The 20,738-nt window shown below is 51.7% G+C and overlaps 1 protein-coding gene across 3 annotated transcripts in view; it reads left to right on the forward strand.

Annotated features, from left to right (window-relative positions):
* Positions 1 to 1,663: 1,663 nt before the first annotated feature.
* RIMS3 (regulating synaptic membrane exocytosis 3) overlaps positions 1,664 to 20,738 on the forward strand; it is a 38,598-nt gene continuing 19,523 nt past the window's right edge. For 2 of the 3 annotated variants that reach the window (XR_003911504.1, XR_003911503.1), the window contains exon 1: positions 16,141 to 16,316. The gene's annotated coding sequence lies outside the window, so the exon portion shown is untranslated. Of the gene's footprint in view, positions 1,686 to 16,140; positions 16,317 to 20,738 lie in introns of those variants that run through there. The other variant, XM_029946048.1, reaches the window with a different exon arrangement.

The following is a 20,738-nucleotide window of genomic DNA, read 5'->3' on the forward strand; positions in this document are numbered from 1 at the left end:
CAGGGTCTGGGGCGGGGGAGGGGGGGGCGGAGGCTCAGGGGATGAGCAGAGTGTGTTTGATGGCTCTGGGGTGGGGGCTAAGGTATGAGAGGGGAACGTGGAGTGTTTGAGGAAGCCTGGAAAATGGGGTAGAGGACCCCAGAGTCTTGAGTTCTTTGCTGATTTTCAGAGCACCTGGGGCCCTGGTCTTCAACAGCATTGCCTCGCATGGCATTTTTGGAAAGTGCTTAAAATCTCTCCTGGAAAGGGAGCTGGAAGGCAGCCTGCTTTCTCCCTCCTGCCTGTGCCCTGGTTGAGAAGCAGCCACTCTTTCCTCCCAATGAAACACCATTGTGGTGTCCAGAGGATCCCCTCAGTCCATGAAAGAAAAGGATGGTGCTCACTCCGGCCTTAGGAGGGGAAGAGGGGGCTTTGGGGAACCTGGGAAAAGCAGTTGGTCAATCCATGGTGGGGAGTTCAGGGAGGCTTGGCAGGACTCTTGGTGGGCAACGTGGCACCAGTTCATTTAGGGGGAGGGTAGCTTCCCTGGCTAGCCTTTAGGCTTCCTGGACCCATGCCCACATCCCCTTGTCTGGACAAACCAGCCCAGAGGAGTGGGGTTCTTCCCAGTTTCCTAGGCCTGGAAATCCAGGGAGGACCCATAGCTCCTGTGATCTTGATGGAGTAGGCAATGCCATATTCAAGACCAAAGAAAAAGGGGTGCTGTCTGGCCATGCTACTTTGGGGTGGGGAGCCTGGGGGGATGTCAATGTACACCTCTAGCCCCATGGATGTTGTCTGGGTGTGGAGAGGAAGCCTGATGCCCCTTTGGTCCTGTCCTCTGCCTATGATGCCTTCTTAAGTCTAGGGTCCTTGGGTTTGGGGCCTGAAGTGATGGGGAGAGGGCCTTTCTGGACTAGGCCTGGTCACCAAAGGGTTAATTAGCCAGCATGCCCCCCCCCACACACACAGTTGCTGCCAGCCACCAATTAGTCTGCAATCAAGCAGCTGCCAACTGTCCCTGGGGGCATGTGGGCAGCCTAATGGGACACTCTCTGGTTGGGGGTGGGGGTGGCGACTGGGGAAGGGGTCTGTGAAATCTGTGTTTAAACCAAACACTGTGCCCTTTTGAACCTATTTAGGGCCCATCAATGTCCCCCACCCCTTCCTGACCTCAATACCAGGCTGCTTGGCATAGGGACCTCCAGCCCTGGGGTTCCATACCTACTCCACCTTCTGCAAGGTATGAAGCCCAGAGTAAGGCAAACTTGACTTCAGACCCAGGCTCTGCCACTATCTGGCTGCGTGCTATTGGGGAAATCACTTCCCCTCTCGGAGCCTCCTTCAGTAAAACAGACCCACCTTCCAATTCTGCTGGGAGAAGTGAATGAAATGGTGGATTGGAGCTGCTTTGCACAGTACCTGGCACTCAGGGAAGCTCAGGAGAGAACTACTGAACTCACTAGCAACCCCTGTGCCAAGGACTTGACGGGACAGGCAGGCAGAAGCCAGGTGCTGGGGACCCAGCCGGAGACCAGGTTCCATTCCCTCAGGACATGTGGTTGTGGGCCAGGCACTGTCTCTGTCTTAACTCTCATCTCTCCCTCCTTGCTCACAGACGTTTCTGGTCTCGGACATTAATTGGATTTTCCTCTGCAGAGCCCTGGCCAAGCTGCTACTTTCTGGGCCCCCCTCTCTCTAACCAGGTGCTATGCTCTGTGGGGTCTTTCAGGGGTCTGGGTGTTGTCTGCAGCTGCAACAGCAGCTGGCCCTTTAAGGAGGGAAGAAAACAATTATCTGGCCTGAGCATTGCATCAGCTGGAGCCTGGAGGGTCCCTCGGGAAGGGGGGGGGGGGCAGGCTGGTGGTTGATTTCATTAGTGCCATGTGAGAACTCTCACCCGAGTCTGCCCCACTCCCCAGCTGCAGCCTCCTCCCCCAGGCAGCCGCAGCCCCTGCCCCATTGCTTCCCCCTGCCCCACCCCAAGAGCACCACCTTGGAGGACTGTGTGCACCCCAGCCCTTGCCATGGGCCCTGGGCAGAGAGGGGTGGGGAAGTTTCTCTCTCACTGGCTTTTTGCTGACTTGGGGTACAGGGTATACCTCCTGTACCAGCATTTTGCTGACGGTGGGGGTGTCTCCCCCATTAGTGTCAGGCTGACCTGGAGGGTATTTCTCCTACACTGGCATTTTGTTGACCCAGGGGAAGGGTGGCTTCTACACTGGCCTCCCATTGATGGGGTTGCTGCCTTCTGCACTAGGGTTTTTGCTGATCCAACAGGGGTGGCTGAGCTACTGGGATGTGTGCAAACTGAAGGCATGGGTGAGAAACAGCTCTCCCTGGTTGGAAGTGAGCTGGTTCTGAACAGCGAGTCACAGGGACAGAGGAGACACCAGGTGTTTGGGCAGCAGACAGACCTGGGTTCAAATCTTGCATTCTCCACTTACAGTCTGTGTTGCCACTTCAGGCAGGTGGTCTCAGACTCCTCCAGAAAATAGGAATAATTTACATTCATACTGCCCACCCCCATCTGGAAGGTGCATGGGGATTAGATACAATAACTAGATGCACAGCACCCAGCCCAGACCTGGCAGGTTGGGGTGATGGGAGAGGGGAGATACTCTATGATGATTCTCTTCCCTTTCCAAGTTTGAGCTTCTACCACCTTGAGCTCAAGATGCCTGGACAAGACAAAGAGGACTAGCAGGGGAGTGGAGAGAAGGGGAGAAGGAGTGCAGGATCCTCCTGCCTCTGTTGCAGGGGGATGCTTCAGATACCTGATGTGCCAAGCGCTGTGAGCCAAGCAGCCCAGCCTCCATGGAGCCTGCATTCTAGCCCATGATGGCCCAGGGCAGGTGACTGCACCTGTATTAGCCCAGGATGGTCCAGAGCAGGTAACTGCATTTGTATCATGTGACAGAGGGAGGAATTCAGTCACAGCCTAGAGTGACCAGGAGTTGAGGAGGCAAAGAAGGAGGGATGAGGAGAGGGAGCAGTGAGGGCTAAGGCCTGGGTGATGGCAGGAGGCGCCAGGTATGGCGGAGGGGAGGACAGCAGTGGAGGAGAGAGGGTAGAGAGTGCACAGGTGACAGAGGCCAGACCTCCCTGGTCCAGCAGGATACTAAAGGCTTGGGAGTTATCCTGAGGCCAGTGGTGGCTCTTAAAGGGCTTTAAGGCCAGAAGGCAGGGTTTCATTTCCAGAGAGTGTGGGCTCAGGTCTATGGCCCTCGGGCAGGGCCTTCTCAGGAGTGCCCTTTTGCCCTCTCACCCTCCCTTCCCTGTGTAGCAGTCCTGGTGCCCAGGGAGCTGGTTGTTTATGTGACTCTCCCCAGGAGGGAGAGGGCCAGTCCCAGTCCCTCCAGCTCCCTCTCTCCGGGCCTTGTTGACGACGTTCGCCCCTTGAGGCCAGGTTCTCCCTACCTCCCCAGGAAGCTGGAGGGCAAGAGGCAGGGCCTTGGCACCAAGCTCGTCTACGTTCACATCCCAGCATTGTGGTTCATGAGGTGGGTAACTTTTGGCAAGGCACAACCATCTCTAAAAACCCGTGTCCTCAACCATAAAACAGAATTGGTGTTCCTTCTATAAGACAGATAAAATGAAATTCCAGATAGAAATTACAGAACCCATTCCAATGTCAGTTGGCATGTTTACTCTTGCATGATGCTGATAGCTACTCCAGGCCAGGCCCAGGGCAGGTGGGGGCAGGGACGGGGCTGGTTTCAAGAGTCTGGTTGCATAGAGCCCTGTGTTAGAAGGACCCCACGCTCAGTTTTGCTGTCACCATCTTGAAATTCCTAATTTTGAACAAGGGGTCCCATATTTTCATTTAGATGGGTACTCCATCTTATGTAGTCCTACAAATTGGGTAGGGGTAAGAAGAGGCAGGGAGAAACACAGATGGGCAAATAGTTCCCAAGTGGAAGAGATATAAGGTGGAGGGTGTGACTAACTGTCCCAAAGTGGGTGGGATGTTAATAATAGTAACATTTATTTAGTGCTTACTGTGTGCTAGGTTCTCTGCTAAGCCCTCATCCTCAAACAGCCCTATGAAGTAGGTCCTATTATTATTTCTGTTGTATAGATGAGGAAAGTGAGGTTGAATTTGGCCAAAGTCACACAACCATCAAGAGGCAGAACTGGGATTCAGACCCAGGTTGTTGGACACACAGTGCATGCCCAGACCAGGGAAGTCTTCCCTAGGAGAAGGGGCCCCCTGAGCCGAGTCTGAAGATAACACTGAGGAAGAAGAGGGCTGTCTCTGCTGGAAAGTGTCTGTGCTGAGGCCCGATGCTTGGCCAGGAGAGTGGGAGCCAAAGCTGATGCCGGGGCTGAGGACATTAACCTCTGGATTTTGTGGTTCTGACTTGCCAAGCTCCGAGCTCTTGGTCACTCTTGCCCCCAGGCCCTGCTGCCACCAGGATTCCTTCCAGCAGTCCCTGCTCTTGTCTCACTGCACTGCCCTCTCCTCACTGCACTGCCCGGTAATCTCCTTACTTTCTTGAGCTGAGTGATCTCTTCTGGGCTCAAGCCTTGCAGGTCTAACTACTTCCTAAACCACATTTAGATGTCTCACAATCAGCTTAGGGTCCAAACCCAGGTCCTCAGCTCCGCCTGCGAGCACCTGCTCTGCCTCCAGCATCCCCAGCTCGTCTCTGCTGCCACCATCCACCCACTTGCTCAAGCTGGAAAGCTGGAAGTTCTCCTGGACACCTCCCTCTCCATCACCCCCACAGCCCACAGCCATCCTCAGCAAGTCATGTTAGCGCTCCTGTGTCTCTCTCCCTGCCCACTGCCCCATTCCAGGCCACCGTCAGTGCCCACCTGAACCACAGTGACAGCCTCCTAGACTTGGCTCCGTATGTTTCTGTCCTTGCCCTGCTGTGTTTCATTCTTCACACTGTGGCCAGAGTGATCTTCTGAAGACCAGCGTTTGAGTGTATCTTTTCTCTGTATAAGATCCTTCCAAGACTTCTTGGAATAAAAGCCAGACTATGACGTAGTCTACAGGGCCCTGTGTGATCTGGTCCTTGCCTACCTTTTTCTATCATCCGGTACCATTCTCCTCTCAGCAGCAGGACTTTCGCACATGTTCCTTCATCCCGGAATGCACTCCTCCTAGTGCCTTGTTAACTCCTACTTACCCTTCAGCATTTCCATAGTGAAGCCTAAAAACCAGAAACTGAACACCGCCCCCCTCCATGGAACCTCACAGTTCTTTAGGACGCTTAGCACACTTGTGTGGCTTTTTCCTTATTTCTCTGTCTTGCTGGCCTGCGAACTCCGTGGGATCAGGGGTCCTGTTTTTCCTAGCCCCAGCACACAGTAGGTACACAGTGAGCTGCGCAGTGGATTAAAGGACTGGATGAATCATTGCTGCAGTACCCTAACTGGGCTCCCTGCCTTCAGGCCTGCCTTCTCCAGCCCTTTCTTCATGCGGCCTCAGAGCGATCTTTGTAAAGCACAGAACTGACCCTGTCACCCCCTGCTACTTAAAATACTTCAATAGCTCCCTATTGCTCACAGGAAAGACCTCATCTTCTTAGCATGGAATTCAAAGCCCTTTGTGATCTGCACCCAGTGGCCTCTCCAGCTTCGTCTTCCCTGCTCCCCCACCACACTTTGAACTGCTGGCAGTTCCTCTAACACGTCAGGCTGTTTTGTACCTCTGTGCCTCTGCACTTTCTGTTCCCTCTGCCTGTAATGCCTCCCCACCCCAGCTTCCTCTCCCTGGAAAAGGTCCTTCACTCTTCAAAACTGGCTTAACTACCACCTTTGTGGTAAAGCCTCTGAGGACCCTCCTGGCCCTTCCTGGACAGAGCTAACCCACCCTCCCTTGGTCACACCTGTACAGAGATGTAGACTCTTCCTTATCTCCCATTCAGCTGTGCTCACCCGGGGAAGGTACAGTGATTTTTTTTTTTTCTCCAGGGTTGTCTATCTTTGTGCCTCTTAGCTCCCAGCTTCTCCCCTGTCTCAATTAGGTCTTTGCTTGTGTATAGAAACCCACTCAGTCCAGCTTCAGTAATAAAGAAGGGTTTATCACCAGGACACAAGAGATTCCTGAGAACTGAGGGGCAGAAAAATCGTTCACCTCTGGGAGGCAGAAACTGGAGGCCAGGAGAAACTGAAGCAGCCATTCTCTGCACCTTGCTGGCCACCTTTACCTTTCTTTCTCCATGGACTGGGTTTTTTCTACTTTACCAGACCCTGAACTACCTATAGTTTCTATACTGTGTCCTGCGTTCTCGCCACATTCAGAGAGAACCCAGGGTTCTGCAGATCCAAAGCCAAACTTGTGTGAGAGGATCTGATTGGTTCGGAGTGGGTCAGGTGCCCACCCTGGTCCAATCAACTGCAGCCTGCTGGAAAGGATCTCAAAGTCAGACTTGCAGACTTAGCGCTTGACCCCCTTAGAGAAAGGTGGTGGTGGGGAGGGTCTTTGTTATCTGGGCAAGTACTTTAAAAGACATCTGCGAGAATCCTTAGAGTGCCAGGCTGTGCCTGGCTCCCAGCCTTCCATCTGGATAGCACCTGGAGAAAACAGCCCAGGCATTGTGACTTAAAGGGGTGTCTGTCTTTTCCTGGGGCAGCACTGCCAGGTTAGGCTTTGAAGAGCATGTCAGTTGTTCAAAAGCCAGACCAGAGAGAGAGATAGAGGAGACCCAAAATTTTCTCACTTGTCTTTGGAGTGAGGAGAGAAGGAAGAGGAGGGTAGGAGCGAACAGGATAGTTCTCCTACCAAAACAATATTTGTTCTCTAAGATGGAACTCATTTCCTCTCCTCTGGGAAGAACCAGGCCATGCCTACCTCCCCCTCCCTCTACCGTCAGCCGTTTTTTATCTGAATTAATTCTATTCTTTGTACTTCCCTCGTAATAAACATTTTTGAGTCCTTTGTGCCAAACGCTATGCACATGCATTATTTCATTGAATCTTCACGACCTTTAAGATAGGTAGTATTATCCCCATCTTACAGACAAGGAAACTGAGGTTGAGAGAGGTGACATTTATGGCTAGGGACATACAACAGTGTGACTCTAGAGTAAAAGTCTTACCCTCAACTACTTACTTGCTTGCCTGTTTGCCTTTCAGGATTGTGAGGGCCTCACAGGCAGCCACAAGATTACCATTCTCCCTCTACTGCCCACTGCCCTGCAGGGGGCCAGCCCAGAACAAGGGCTCCCAAGGATGAGACAGATGGAGACAGGTAGAGCTGAGGGCCTCCCACTTGTGGGCCTACCCTGTGTCGCTAGGTGACCCTGGACAAATTACTTAATCCTTTTTTTAATGTTTTATTTATTTTTGAGACACAGAGAAACAAAGCATGAGCAGGTTAAGGGACAGAGAGAGAGGGAGACATAGAATCTGAAGCAGGCTCCAGGCTCTGGGCTGTCAGCACAGAATCCGATGTGGGGCTCAAACCCATGAACTGTGAGATCATGACCTGAGCTGAAGGCAGACGCTTTACCAACTGAGCCACCCAGGAGCCCCAAATTTCTTAATCTTTTAGAGCTTCTATCTTCTCATTCGGAAATGGGGATGATAATTTCCTGGTATGCAGCTCATACTAGATGGTGGCTCTAAGGATAATTTGTAAACAGGAAAGAACCGAGTAATTTGTTTTTGTTTTTAATTTTTTATGTTTCTTATTTATTTTTGAGAGACAGAGACAGCATGAACAGGGGAGAGTCAGAGAGAGGGAGACACAGAATCTGAAGACAGGCTCCAGTCTCTGAGCTAGCTGTCAGCCCAGAGCCCGACATGGGTCTCGAACTCATAAACTGTGAGATCATGACCTGAGCCGAAGTTGGACGCTCAACCGACTGAGCTGCCCAGGGGCCCCGGAATCGAGTAATTTCTAAGGATTGTTGCCACCAGACTGGACTGCGGCAGCAGGCTTCCAGCTAGCCACTGTGCCCAAGCCTAGAGCTTCCCACTCTGGGTTGTAGCACCTTCAATGGAACTCAGGTGACTTTCAGTGGCTTATGAACCTGTCCTTACATAGCACTGGCTCCTGTAGTGAGAAAGTTTGTTCCCTTTCCACTCCGTCAAGTCCAAACTTGTCCCGGGGAGAAAGTGCCAGTGTGTCTTTAACAACTTTCCAACAGTGCTGCCCTTCCCTTTTTAACAAAGAGGCTTTGACTGGCAACTCCGTATAGCTAAAATTTAATAATACAGCTTTGTTTTTACTGTATTCATTGTACTTGCATTTTCTGTTTATTAAAAGCATTTATAGTGGTAACACAAAATTTCTACTTACAATAAATGCATGAAGTTATAAGTGTCAATGTCAGCAGGATAAATACAGAGCAGTACAAGAGTATGGAGATTTGGCAGAAATCATTGAGGGGGCACAGTGTTATGTGAATAATGCAAAACTTGGAAGTGGCATGGGGACATCAGAGACAGGGACTATCAGCCTGGGTAACATTGAAGGTGCCTTCCACCTACCTGGAAAGTTTAGGGTCTCTTCCTGCTGTGCCAGCCTGCTGCCCTCTCCTCACCGCATGCCCTGTCTTGGGTTTCTTTCAGAAAATCCTGCCATGATTATTCTGCAGACAGGAGAATTTGTGCCATTCTTCCCTCAGTCTGCTAGAGAGAGAGGCTCTTGGAGTTGGGGTATCTGGGGGTAGGATGACCCCTCATTTCAGGAGGCATGTGGGCACTCCTGGGGGGAGCAGGAGCTATAGACTCCACGGTTCTCTTGATCCCCATACACAACACAAACCTTAGGGCCTCCCGGAGGGTGAGAGTCCCACAGAGCACAGAGGCTGTGGACTTGCAGGTGAGGGCAAGGCCATCCCTGGAGCCTCATGCCCCAGAGCTTGGGGCCCCTGGGCCACAAAGGCAGGAGGCTTCAGGGTCTCAAAGGTCCCCTTTCCCTGGTGACCCCCTTCCCATCTCTGTGCTGCTGTCTGCTTGCCCCCAAAGATTGGGCAGCAATCCTGGGAGCCCTCGGAGGACACCCAGGATTTATCCACAGGAGTCAATGCCAGGGCCAAGCAGGAGGGGTGGAGGTCCTGCCTGACTCTTCCCCCGTCCCATGTCCCCAGCAGGAGGTCAAGCCTGGGCGCCTGCAGGGTGGGAGGCCTGGGTAGTATGAGGGGTGTGCTCCTGTATTCACGTGAATGTCTGCAGATTTCTGTGAAGGCATATTGTGTGTGTGCGTGTGTGACAGAGTAAGTTTGTGTGTGTGTGTGTGATGAATGTAGCTCTCTGGCATACTGTGTGCATGTGAGTGTGTGACAGAGTAAGTGTGTGTGTGTGTGTGTGTGTGTGAGAGAGAGATGAATGGAGCTCTCTGGCAAACTGTGTGTGTGTGTGTGCGTGTGTGTGCGTGTGTGACAGAGAGTAAGTATGTGTGTGAGAGATGAATGTAGCGCTCCAGCATATTGTGTATATGGGTGTGAGTGTGTGTGTGTGAGATGAATGGAGTTCTGTGGCATACTGTGTGTGTGTGCACGCATGTGTATGTGACAGAGTAAGTTTGTGTGTGTGATGAATGTAGCTCTTTGAACAACATATCTGAAGGACTGAGCACATGTTTTATGTGCGTGTGCGCACACAGCGTGTGATATGTGCATCTGTGGTAAATGTATTTCGTGGGATAGATCTGAGGTTCCCTGCGAGGGAGTTTTTGTGCGGCATGTGAGTTTATGCATGTGTGACAGGCTGTCTGTGAGGTGGTGCATGTCTGTGAAGCATATTGTGTGTGTGCTGTGTGTCTAGGTGGCCTGCTGCTGGGTGCGGCGTGTGCCTGTTATTCTGTGTCGCCGCTGGCTTTGTACAGCGCGCATCTGAATATGTGGTGTGTCTGAGTGGCCGCGGGAAGCCGTGTGGCGTGCGTGCAGGTCTTTGTGCCCCGGGCAGGGTCCAGGAAGGCTGAGCGTGCCTGAAGGCGGAACGTGCCTGAAGGCGGAACGTGCCTGGGTCGCGAGTGTGCTGGGCTCCTGGGGAGGGTCTCCGGGGCTCGGTGGGAGCGGGCCGCGCCTTTTGGCTAGGCACGGGGCTGGTAACCGGAGCCCCTTCCCCAATGAAATATTGATCAGGCCTCACAGCAGCCCTGGAGAAGCAGGGGCCAGGGGGCGGGTAGCGAGCTGGGCCGCCCGCTGTCCATGGTGCTGCCGAGAGAGGGGGGAGCGAAATCTCCCCATCCTCCAGCATCCCCTGACGGGGGCCCCAGCCTCAGAGGATGAGCTTGCCTGCTCCTACCGCCTGGCTCTCAATTTCACCACCCCATCTAGGAAGGGAGAACAGGGAGCAAACGAGCATTTTGGGTGATCTACCATCCTCCCCTCTCGCCGTGGCTAGGGTAAGAGTAGGGCTGAGTTTGGCTGAAACAACCCTAATATACACCTGTGGTTCTGGTGTGATTGTTGCATCTCTGTAGCATCTCTGCTCACTCTCAAAAGAGTCTTAGTTGTCTGGTAAATTACGTGCGTCCCCACGATAAGGCTTTGCGCCAAAGACCTCTTCCACCTTCTCTGCCCCGGGGTGGGGGAGGGGTTCTGTAGGTTCTGAGAGTGTGAACTCGTCATGTGTGTGTGTTTGCAGGTGAGGCGATCGTCCTTCCTGTACTAGGGCTGATCTGGAATTGGTGCTTGGGAGCCCCAGGCCCCTTGGGATCCTGCTGAAGCCCAGACATTCCCCAGGGAATCCAGTCGTCTTCACCACCAACCCAAATCCTGCTGTCTCTTCAAGCTGTGCTCTTTTTCAGGCCTAGGCTTCCCTTGTGCTCCTACACCCTTGGCCGGGCAAGCCTTTCCTTGGTTTTGACGTCACGGTGTGGCAGGGCCTCCAGGTTGGCCGTCGGTATACTCATGGCATTTTCTCTGACTTCTCTGCTGATTCTCCCTTCTTCAGTGGATTCTATATTCCTCCTACCCCTCACCCTTTGCTCATTTTGTACTCCCGTCTGGGCATTTTCTTTCCTTTCTGTCCACCACTTTCCCCTTTAGGGTACACATCCAAATCCTGCGCATTCACATTGCTCTCCTGAGCTCCAGTGAATCTGCTTACCTGCCCAATGCCTCTATGTGGGAGTTGCAGTATTATTTCAGATTCATCACATCTAAGATGGGACTCCTCTTCCCCTTAAGCCAGTGTTTCCTCTGGGACCTCAAGCTTTGCTGATAGCACCTCTCAGTCTCCACCCTTCCTATAAATCACGTAGGGTTCTGTTTTTTCCTCTCCCCAGCTTTGTCCCATCACTAACTCTAGGAAACTCCCCCAAGCCCTCTCATGACTCCTGGCCACCCTTTTGCTCCTCTTCCCATCTGCATTATCTGAAGCAGTGCAGCCTTCTTATCTGCTTTTTGGCTGTTCTTCCTTCTGTCAGGCTTTCTTCTGATTCTGCAGTCAGTGTCAGATTGATCTCTGTAAAACATTACATCTAAGTCATGTCAGATTTCACTTCTTACAGGATTAAAGTCAAGGTTCTTAACCCTGCATTCAGAGCCCCCTTCATTGGCTGTTCCTAGCCTATTTTTTTAGCCTTCTCTTCCACAATTTTATTTAGCTCCTGTTCCAACTGCACTGCCCTTTTCACCATCCTGTGAACATAACACTTCCTCTCTGGTCCTTCCCAGGCAGTTCTCATTTCTTTCCTGCCACTTCTAACTCTCCTAATCCTACCTATCTTTTGAGATATTCTGCGGTGCACTTCCCAATGTGCCTTTTCTGGTCCCCTCATCCTGAAGCTCTCAGTCTTTTTTTTTTTTTAATTTTTAAATGTTTCTTTACTTTTGAGATAGAAAGAGAGAGAGAGACAGAGACAGAGAGACAGAGAGACAAAGCATGAGTAGGGGAGAGGCAGAGAGAGAGGGAGACACAGAATCCAAAGCAAGCTCCAGGCTCCAAGCTGTCAGCATAGAGCCCAATGCAGGGCTTGAACCCATGGACCACGAGATCATGACCTGAGCCAAAATTGAATGCTTAACCGACTAAGCCACACAGGCATCCCCTGAAGTATTCCCTCTTGCAGAACAAGCAGAGTATTTAATTTCTAACTTTCAGTGCCTTGGGTGGCCCACAGACTAGCAGCAAGGGTATCACCTGAGACCTTGTTAGAAATGCAAAATCTCAGGTTCCACTTGGGACCCATAGGATTGAATCTGCATTTTAACAAGATCTGCAGGTGATTTGTGTGAATATTTAAGTTTGAGGGTAAGATCTTTCTGTTTGGGAATGGCCTTCAGCCAGGGCTTGTGGTGTCTTTAAGTGCCAAGTCTAGCAGCCCCCATCAGTGACAGGTGGCACATCTGGCCAGATCCCATGAGCTATGAAAAGAGGTGGATGGTAGAGATGGCTGTGAAGCATGCATACTTTGCCTGGCCCCCTCCTACCTGGAATCTACACCTCCTACGGCCCCAGAGCTCGAGCTCGGTAAATCTGACTCCAGAAAGTACTCTAGTGACACAACAAGGAATCAATTAATCAATGAAAAAGTAGTTATTAAGCACATAGCAGAATTTCTTCCTCTTCATAAAACACATACTGGTGAAAGTGACTTATTTTAATGTATGTTTTGAAAAGAAAAAATATGTATTTTAGTTTTTCTTTATGATCGCGTCAATACTGTTTCTAAAGTGGGAACTTAGAAAAACACAATATGTCACGTGAAGAAAATAAAAATGACTCACAATTCTACTATCCAGCTATAAATATGGTTAAGTTAATATTTGTTTGAGATGGTCATTCATTCATTCAGCACATTTTTACAGAGCCCTACTATGTGCCAGGTCTACACTAGGCATGGAAGTTTCAGGTTAAAGAAGACATTGTTCCTGTTTTTAGGTGGCTCACAGCCAGGAGCTGGGGAGTAGGAGACAGGCACTGAACAAATCAGGAATAGGAGCATTTGAGTTTCCTAGGGCAGCTATCACAAAGTACTACAAACTGGGTGACCAAAACAATAGAACCTTATTCTCTCACAGTTCTGGAGACAGGCGTTGGCGGGATTGGTTCCTTCTGAGGAAGGTGCTATTCCGTGGCTCACTCCCAGCTTCTGGTGACCCCAGGCAATCCTTGGCGTTCTTCAGTTTGTTGCTCTATCAGTCCAAACTCTGCCACCCTCGTCATGTGGCATTCTCCCCTTGCGTCTCTGCCTTCATGCAGTTGCATTCTTGTAAGGACACCAGTCATATTGGATTAGAGACCCACCCTACTCCAACATGACTTCAACCGAACTGATCACATCTGCAATGACCCTGTTCCAAACAAGGTCAGATTCTGAGAAACTGGGGTTACTACCTTAACATACCTTTTGGGGGGGCACAATTCAACCCATAATGGGCAGGGATAGTACAGAGTCTGGGAGAGCATGACAGGGGGACTTGCTTTGTGTGGGAGGCTCTCCCAGGAAATGACATTCCAACGGGGACTGAGCAATGTGTAGGGATTAGCCAGGCAAAAGCAGCATACAGATAAATACAGGGCATCGGAACATGAGGGAGGGGGCAGGCTGGAGAAGCGCATTCCAGGCAGGCAGGAGACACAGGGCACTTTTGAGGAGTGAAGAAAAGGCAAGTGCCACTGGAATACAGAAGAGCTGGCTCACTGGGCTGGAGCGCCTTGGGGCGAGGGCATTTTACCTTCTCCTGAAGGCAATAGGGAGCTACAGAGAACTGTCGTTCAGGAGTGATTCATTCTGCATTGTGAGTGATCTCACAAAACTGAGCTGTCTGAAGGCTGTGTGGTTCCTCTGTATGCCCAGTTCTGAGGGAAGACACATGGCCATGTCCTCAGGAGCCCCCTGGCTGAGGAAAGACACATGGCAGCTCTGTCTGAGGAATGGAGACATGGCTATGTCTTCAGCAGCCACTGGTCCAAATGGGGAGGACAAGCTCTGCCCTCAGGAACCTTGATCTGAGCAGGACACAGGGTGCAACCAGCTCTGGGTCTATCATCTTGCCCTTCAGTGTCCTGAGCCCATGGAGTTGTGGACAGAGCTTTGGGCCTGGCTACCCTACCCTCTGCCCTGCCATGAGGACTGTCTGAGAATGTGTCCAGGTTAGGTGCATGACGCATGTAGGTCCCTGAGGCCAGGGGTGCCAAAGCCAAGGGAGGCCAGGGGTGAGGTGTTACAGGGGCCATCTCCTGAACACCTAGCTCCCCTCAAAGAATGTCTGGCTCTTGCTTTTCTATTCAGGAACCAGCCTGGTGCCCAACCCATCCCTTCCCACATCCTCAGAGACTCTTTACTGTGTGTGAGGAGAGGCCCCCTCCTCCTGCCCAAAGCTGCCTTTCCTCCCTTGCCTGGGCTGGGTGGGCTGGGCTGGGTGGAGGAGAAGTGGGTCAGCTTGGTAGCCATGGTGACAGCAGCTGCTCCCTGCCAGCCTTCTCATCTCCTCACCACAAACCTCACCGATGAGCTCTTTTGTCCGGCCTGCAGGGATGGGGGCCAGGAGGGTGGTACTCGGGGCTGGAGCCGGTATGAGCATGTACATATTCAAGCTCACACGAGCACCTGCTCAGGGCTGGTGTGCGTGCCTCAGCCAAGAGAACCCAGGATCCAGGTATGACTCTTCCCCCTTCCCTGCCCATTAAAGGGATGAGGCTCTTCCTGCCTCTCTGGGCTGGGCAGGGGCCAGAGAGTGGGTGTGTGTGTTTGAATATGCGTGGGTGCGTACACATATGTGAGTCTGCAAATGCCTGTGACTGTCAGTGCGGCTGCTCCTGTGTGCCTTTGTCTTGTGGGTGCATGTGCATATCTGTGTATGTAGGCGATTATGTCTTTAAGTGTACATCATCTGTCTGGGTCTGTATGGTGTGTAATCACACACTTGAAATTCAGTGCCCTGTGTCCCTCCGAGTGTGTGTATAGTGTGCTTGTGAGTCTGGCTTAAGGGAGACGAAGGTCATATAATCAGCACCTGATATGGTGCTCCCCATGCAAACTGGGTGTGCTCCCTCAGCCCAGCCTACCTCCCCCAGCATATGCCAGCCTTGTCACCCGCCCATCTTTTCCTGGGGGCGGGGTACAGAAAGGCTAGAAAAAAAGAGAACCCTTCTCCCCTTCCGTGGATGCAGACACTGGCCTCTGACATGGGCACAGATTGGTATGAGAGATGGAGTGGGCAGCTCTGGTGTTGGACTGGGATTGGGTCAGGGCTCTCCAAAGTCAGACCCAACATCCAGTGAGGGGCCAGGAGCTGAAGTGCTGGCAGAGAAGAGCAAGCTTCACGTGCCAGCTCCCACCTCAGCTGAGAGGCACAGGGCCCCACATCCCACGCCATCCTGCGCTCTGGGTGGAAGCAGGTGAGAGGTGATCCTGTTGGTCTCTGAGCCTTCTCACGAAGTGGTTGCACCTGGTGTACAGTCCAGACCAATGGGCATTGACACCCATGCAGTCCTTACCTGTTAACAAAGGCACCATTGTGAATAGTAATAGTGTAGTTACCCAACTGAGCTTTTAGCACATTGCCGATCCTTAATTTTGTAACATTCCACCTAATAATCCTAAGGCAGGCATTCTTATCCCCATCCAGAGATGAGGAGCAGTAGGCTCAGGGGGTTTGTTAAGGAGATCGCCCTGCATCACACAGCTTGCAAGTGACAGATCTGGGTTCTGAACCAAGTCTGTCTGCCTCCAAGGCCTGGGTTTTTAATCACAGTGTTTTCCTGCTCCTCATGTCCCGTCCGATGCCGAGTCCAGCCTGAAGAGTGGGGCTGCGTCCAGGTGGCCAGGAGGCTCCTCATTTAGAAGAGGAGATGAAAATTCCGAGAGGCTGAAAGACTGGCTCAGGGTCACATGGGTGGGGGTGGAGCCAGAAGTGCTCCTTCCCCCTCTCCCGGCATCTCACAATGTCTGGGGAGAGACACCCCTTCAGTTGGGGAGAGGACTGAGCAGGGAAAAATAAGGTCTTGAGCTCCTTAACCATTGGACCTCCCTACGCCTTTCATGTGCTAAAAGTCTTAGAGTTGTGGGTGGGGCCTCAGCAGCAGTAGTTTGACATTAAAGTGCCTAAAGGCAGATTAGGGAACCCAGGAGTTGAGATGCTTTTTACAAAGTAGGAAACGGGAATCCGAGAGTTTAAATGATTTGCTCAACATCACACAGCTATCTAGAAAGTCTGTCTCTTAACTCTGCAAGCTTCTGGAAGCCTGTAAGGACAGATGTTTTTGCTCATCCTTCCTCTAAAGTCCCCTTTTCCCTTCCAGAGTCTTATCACATCACCTCCTCCTGGAAGCTACACTGATTGCCTTCACCTCCTTTCTTGAAAACTGGTGTCAGGGCAGAAGTTAACAGAAGCCTCGTGTAAATGCCCTAGGGGTGTGCTGTTGGTAGGGGCACAGCCCCCTGTGATGTGGACACCACGCTCAGATTCATCAGTTCGGTGAGTTTGGGTTTTCTTCAGAGTGGGGAGGAAGCACCCCCCCGCCAGGTGATGTGGGATCTGAGAGTTAGGAGACTTGGGTTGGAGCTGTAGTTTTGTCCTCAACTTTCTATGTGACCCTGGGTGTGTCTCCTTCCCATCCTGGGCCTTGATTTCCCACTCTGCAAAATGAAAGACTCAGGCTGGAATGGGGATGGCAACTCTATTTTAAATCATGGGCCAGTGTTCACCAATGGGTGCTGGAGCTGTGTTGAGAGGGATTCTGAGGTTAAATCTGTCCCTGGTGGGAAGGAGATGGGATAGTGATGTCTGCTGCGGGTGGAAGATGGGAGAGGTGGGAAGAGCCTCAGTTACTTGCCATCCCTTCCAACCTACTGGTCCATCCCCCTGTGACAGGTTCCTTGGTCTCTCCTGTTGAAAGACTGGGTAGCTGTGCTTATTTTGGATGGCCTCATTGACTCTCAAAACAGGCTTATGATCTGGTTAGACACATGATGGGCCTGGGTAACCTGGCAGAGCTCTGAAACCACTGCTGTCAGGATTCAAGAGATGGTCTGGGAGCGCTTAGGGTACTGTGACTCCAGGGTAGAGGCCAAACATCTATAGCTGGGAAAAAAACACTCGCCTCCTTGCTTGGGGACCTTGAAGGGTATCTGTGGGCATGGAGGTTTGGCAGGAGTGGGGACAGGAGTCCTCATCCCTGGAGGGGACCTTGGAGCCATAGTAGTAGATGCTGCTATGGCAGTCGATGGGAGTCAGCTGAGAGAACTCCAGAGTGAGGCGTCTGTGACCTGGCGAGGAAGGGTTCACTTCCTTGGGGTGCCATGAACTGGGCTGGGAAAGGGACAGTCATGCTCAGGGGGAGGGAGTTGTTGAAGTGACTTCTGAAGAAAGGTTATAGGTCACTTAGCAATCTCTGGGAACCAGCAGTATGTGAGACGCCGTGGTCTGTGTCTTACTGGCCCCTTACCACTCTGCCCGTATCTTTCCCGGCTGCTGCTTCCTCATCCCTGTGGTCTCATGGCTCAGAGGGCACCGTGAGGAGGACTTCTTCCTCATGGGGGCCAGGTGGTTGGCTCCGTCTCTCTGTCTTACCCCCATTAAAAAAAAAAAGTTTGTTTATTTATTTTTGGGGGGAGAGAGAACGAGTGGGGAAGGGGCAGAGAGAAAGAGAGAGAATCCCAAGCAGGCTCTGCACTAACAGTGCAGCCTACACTACCAGTGCAGAGCCTGATGTGGGACTCAGACTCATGAACTATGCGATCATGAGCTGAATCAAAGTCAGATCCTTCACTGACTGAGCCCTCCAGGAGCCCCTCTTTCTTACCTCTCCTGAGCTAGACTGACTGTTGGAGAAGCAGCTGGAGCCCCCATTCTAGCCTGCCAATGCGGTATGTGTTCCCAGACTCTGCTCCCTAGTTAGAAGGACTTGTAGAGATCACCTAATCCAACTCCTTCGTTTTACACACAGATGGGGAAACCAAGGCCCAGAGAAAGTGACACGAGGAATCTGGAGACATTCTAATCCCACTTCCTGATTCTTCATTCTCCCAGGCTGCCCTGCCCCGCACTCCAACACTAGAGGTCAAGCCCTAAGACCTTAAGTCCACTGCTTTGGATCTGGTTTTTCCTGTCCCCTTGAAAGTGGCCTGTCTGACTGGGCCCTCTGAGGCATTCACCAGCCCTCCAGACCCCTCTGGGTGATGCCTGGGTGACTAAAGATGAGAGAGCAGCAGCTCCAGATGGTACAGAGCCCTGGATGTCAAACCATCTGCTTGTCAATGTCATTCATTATTCATGAGGAAACATGAGCCCCTGGGTTGGCAGGGTCAGGAATTTTGGCCCATACTTTCTTTCCTTCTCAACCCCTGGGAGTGATAATCTTGAGCTTCCTGTGGGCTGCACTGGGGAAGTGCTTGCTTCTCCAGCGGTGGTCTGGGGGGGCCTCTACTGCCCTCAGATGCTCGCGCCAGCTGCGGAACCCTGGGCCAGAGAGGCTTTTCTCATCAGAGATCATTTTCTGGCAGGGTTTTCAAAAAGCCAGAGACTCAGGGCAAAGGCTGAGGGGGAGGCCTGGGCCCACACCTTTGGGTGAGGTCTGGGTTGAAGGGGCAGGAGCTGCTGAGTGTGTTTGCATCTTTGTGGGAAGAGGAGACCTGGGTTCAAGTTCAGGTGTTGCCATTTCTTAACTGAGTAGGACGGGCAATGCCTTGACTTTTCTGAGATTCCAGTGTCTTATCTGTGACGTGGAGATTACCACACACCTAACAGAAACACTTTAAACATTTTTTAAAGTTTATTTTATTATTTATTTTGAGAGAGAGCGAGAATGAGAACGAGTGGGGGAGGGGCAGAGAGAGACTCCCAAGCAGGCTCCGCACTGCCAGCACAGAGCCCGATGCGGGGCTCAAACCCACAAACCATGAGATCGTGACCTGAGCCAAAACCAAGAGTTGGACGCTTAACTGACTGAACCACCCAGCGTCCCTAACAAAAATACTTTAAAAAGTAGGTTAGGCTTATGCTGTAAGCCCTCTCTCACCATTCACCAAAAGACCATGCAGGTACCCAAGAAAACCACACACATTGGCACTAGAATTGGAAACTGAAGAGAAGAGATCATCATAGGCCCAAGTCCAGGGGGACTTTCCATTAGCTGCAAGGTTAATGGGGGATGGATGGAGAAATACAATCTGGGACTCTGTGTACATCACAGGGTGAGCAAACACAGTCCAGACAACCACAAAGAAGGGAGAACACAGCCTTGACTCAGCCCCACTGTCACTCCTCATCTGCCTGGTTGGCAGGAGCCTTGCTGACCAGGAGGCCAAATAGCCACCATTCACAGCTATCTGGGGACTGAAATCCTCTAGAGTGGCCCCCGCCCTTCTCCCTCCTTCTCCTCCGACCCTACACTTCAACTCTGCCCTTTTGAAAAGACAGATTCCTTCGGGTGACAGGGCTGAGAGCAGAGAGTCAAGCGAAGTGACCTGTGCCCTGGGATGGGCTGCCCTGGGAAGAGCTCCGTAGGCTGATAGAGCTGGGAAGGGCTGTGTGCAGAGCCTGCTGGAGCAGCCGTTTTTCCTATGCTCTGAGCAGAGGGTACCTCCTGCAGCATTGGACCTTCAGCCAAGTTGTCGTAGAGGCTGACAGCTGGAGATTCCATCTCTGTGCAAAACAGAGCCACCCCGCTCCCCCAGAGTGGCTCCCAGCACCCTCTGTCTTCCCTAGCATTCATCAGAACAATCTGATTCCATATTTAATTACGTAATCAGTTACTTGCAGCTGTCTCTCTTGGACTGGAGGCTCTGAGAGGGCAGGACCAACTCAGCCTGGCTCCCTGCTGTATCCTGTGCACTTTACACAGACCTTGGAATTTTAGGGGCTTAAATATTTTTTTATTAATTTTTTTATGTTTTATTTATTTTTTGAGAGAGAGAGAGACAGTGTGAGCAGGGGAGGGACAGAGAGGGAGGGAGAGACAGAATCTGAAGACAGGCTCCAGGCTCTGAGCAAGCGATAAGCACAGAGCCTGATGCAGGGCTTGAACCCATGAACCGTGAGATCATGATCTGTGCTGAAGTCAGATGCAACTGACTGAGCCACCCAGGCGCCCCTAGTGGCTTGAATATTTTTTGAATGCAGCTTTGGAAAGGAGGGAATTCGGCAATATTTTACAAGAATCAAAGAACCGTTTATGTCCTTGGTATCAGGTAGTATGCTTTTGATATAACCGAGAACACTGATTCAAACCAGCTTAAGCAATGGAAAACACATTATCTCACATAACTGGAAGGCCAGAGAAAGGCAGGCTCCAGGGTGGCTTGAGGTCCTTTCTGTCTCTGTACTGTGCTGCACTCAACCACACTGGCTTCCTCATGGGACTGGGCTCTCTCTAGGGGGAAGAGTCTTGAGGGAAGGAGTGGGGAGGGAGACCCCACTTCTCTGGTAAGCATGGAATCCAAATCTTCCCCTTAAGTCAGTTGGGTCAACTTAGTCATATGCCTGCCCTTGTACCAGTACGAGTCACCGAGGTGAGCCACTCACTGATTGGCTTGAACCAACCACAGTCTGCCTCTGAAATGGGATGGGGTGGTACCTGCACAAAACCAGTGCTCTGCCAGGAAGCAGGAAGGGACCGTGGATGCTGAGGCTCCCAGCAGTATCCATACCCAGCCCAGTCACTCTGCTTCTGGGAATCAATCCTAAGGAAATAAGTAGATCAAAGCAGTGTAGAAAGTTGTTAAAAAGACAGGAGAGAGGCGCCTGGGTGGCTCCATCAGTTAAGCATCCGACTCTTAGATTTTGGCTCAGGTCATGATTTCATGGTTTGTGAGATTGACCCGTGTGGGGTTCTGTGCTGATAGCATAGAATCTGCTTGGGATTCTCTCTCTCTCTCTCTCTCTCTCTCTCTCTCTCTC

The sequence above is a fragment of the Suricata suricatta genome, chromosome 8, assembly GCF_006229205.1.
Source record: "Suricata suricatta isolate VVHF042 chromosome 8, meerkat_22Aug2017_6uvM2_HiC, whole genome shotgun sequence".
Taxonomy (NCBI): domain Eukaryota; kingdom Metazoa; phylum Chordata; class Mammalia; order Carnivora; family Herpestidae; genus Suricata; species Suricata suricatta.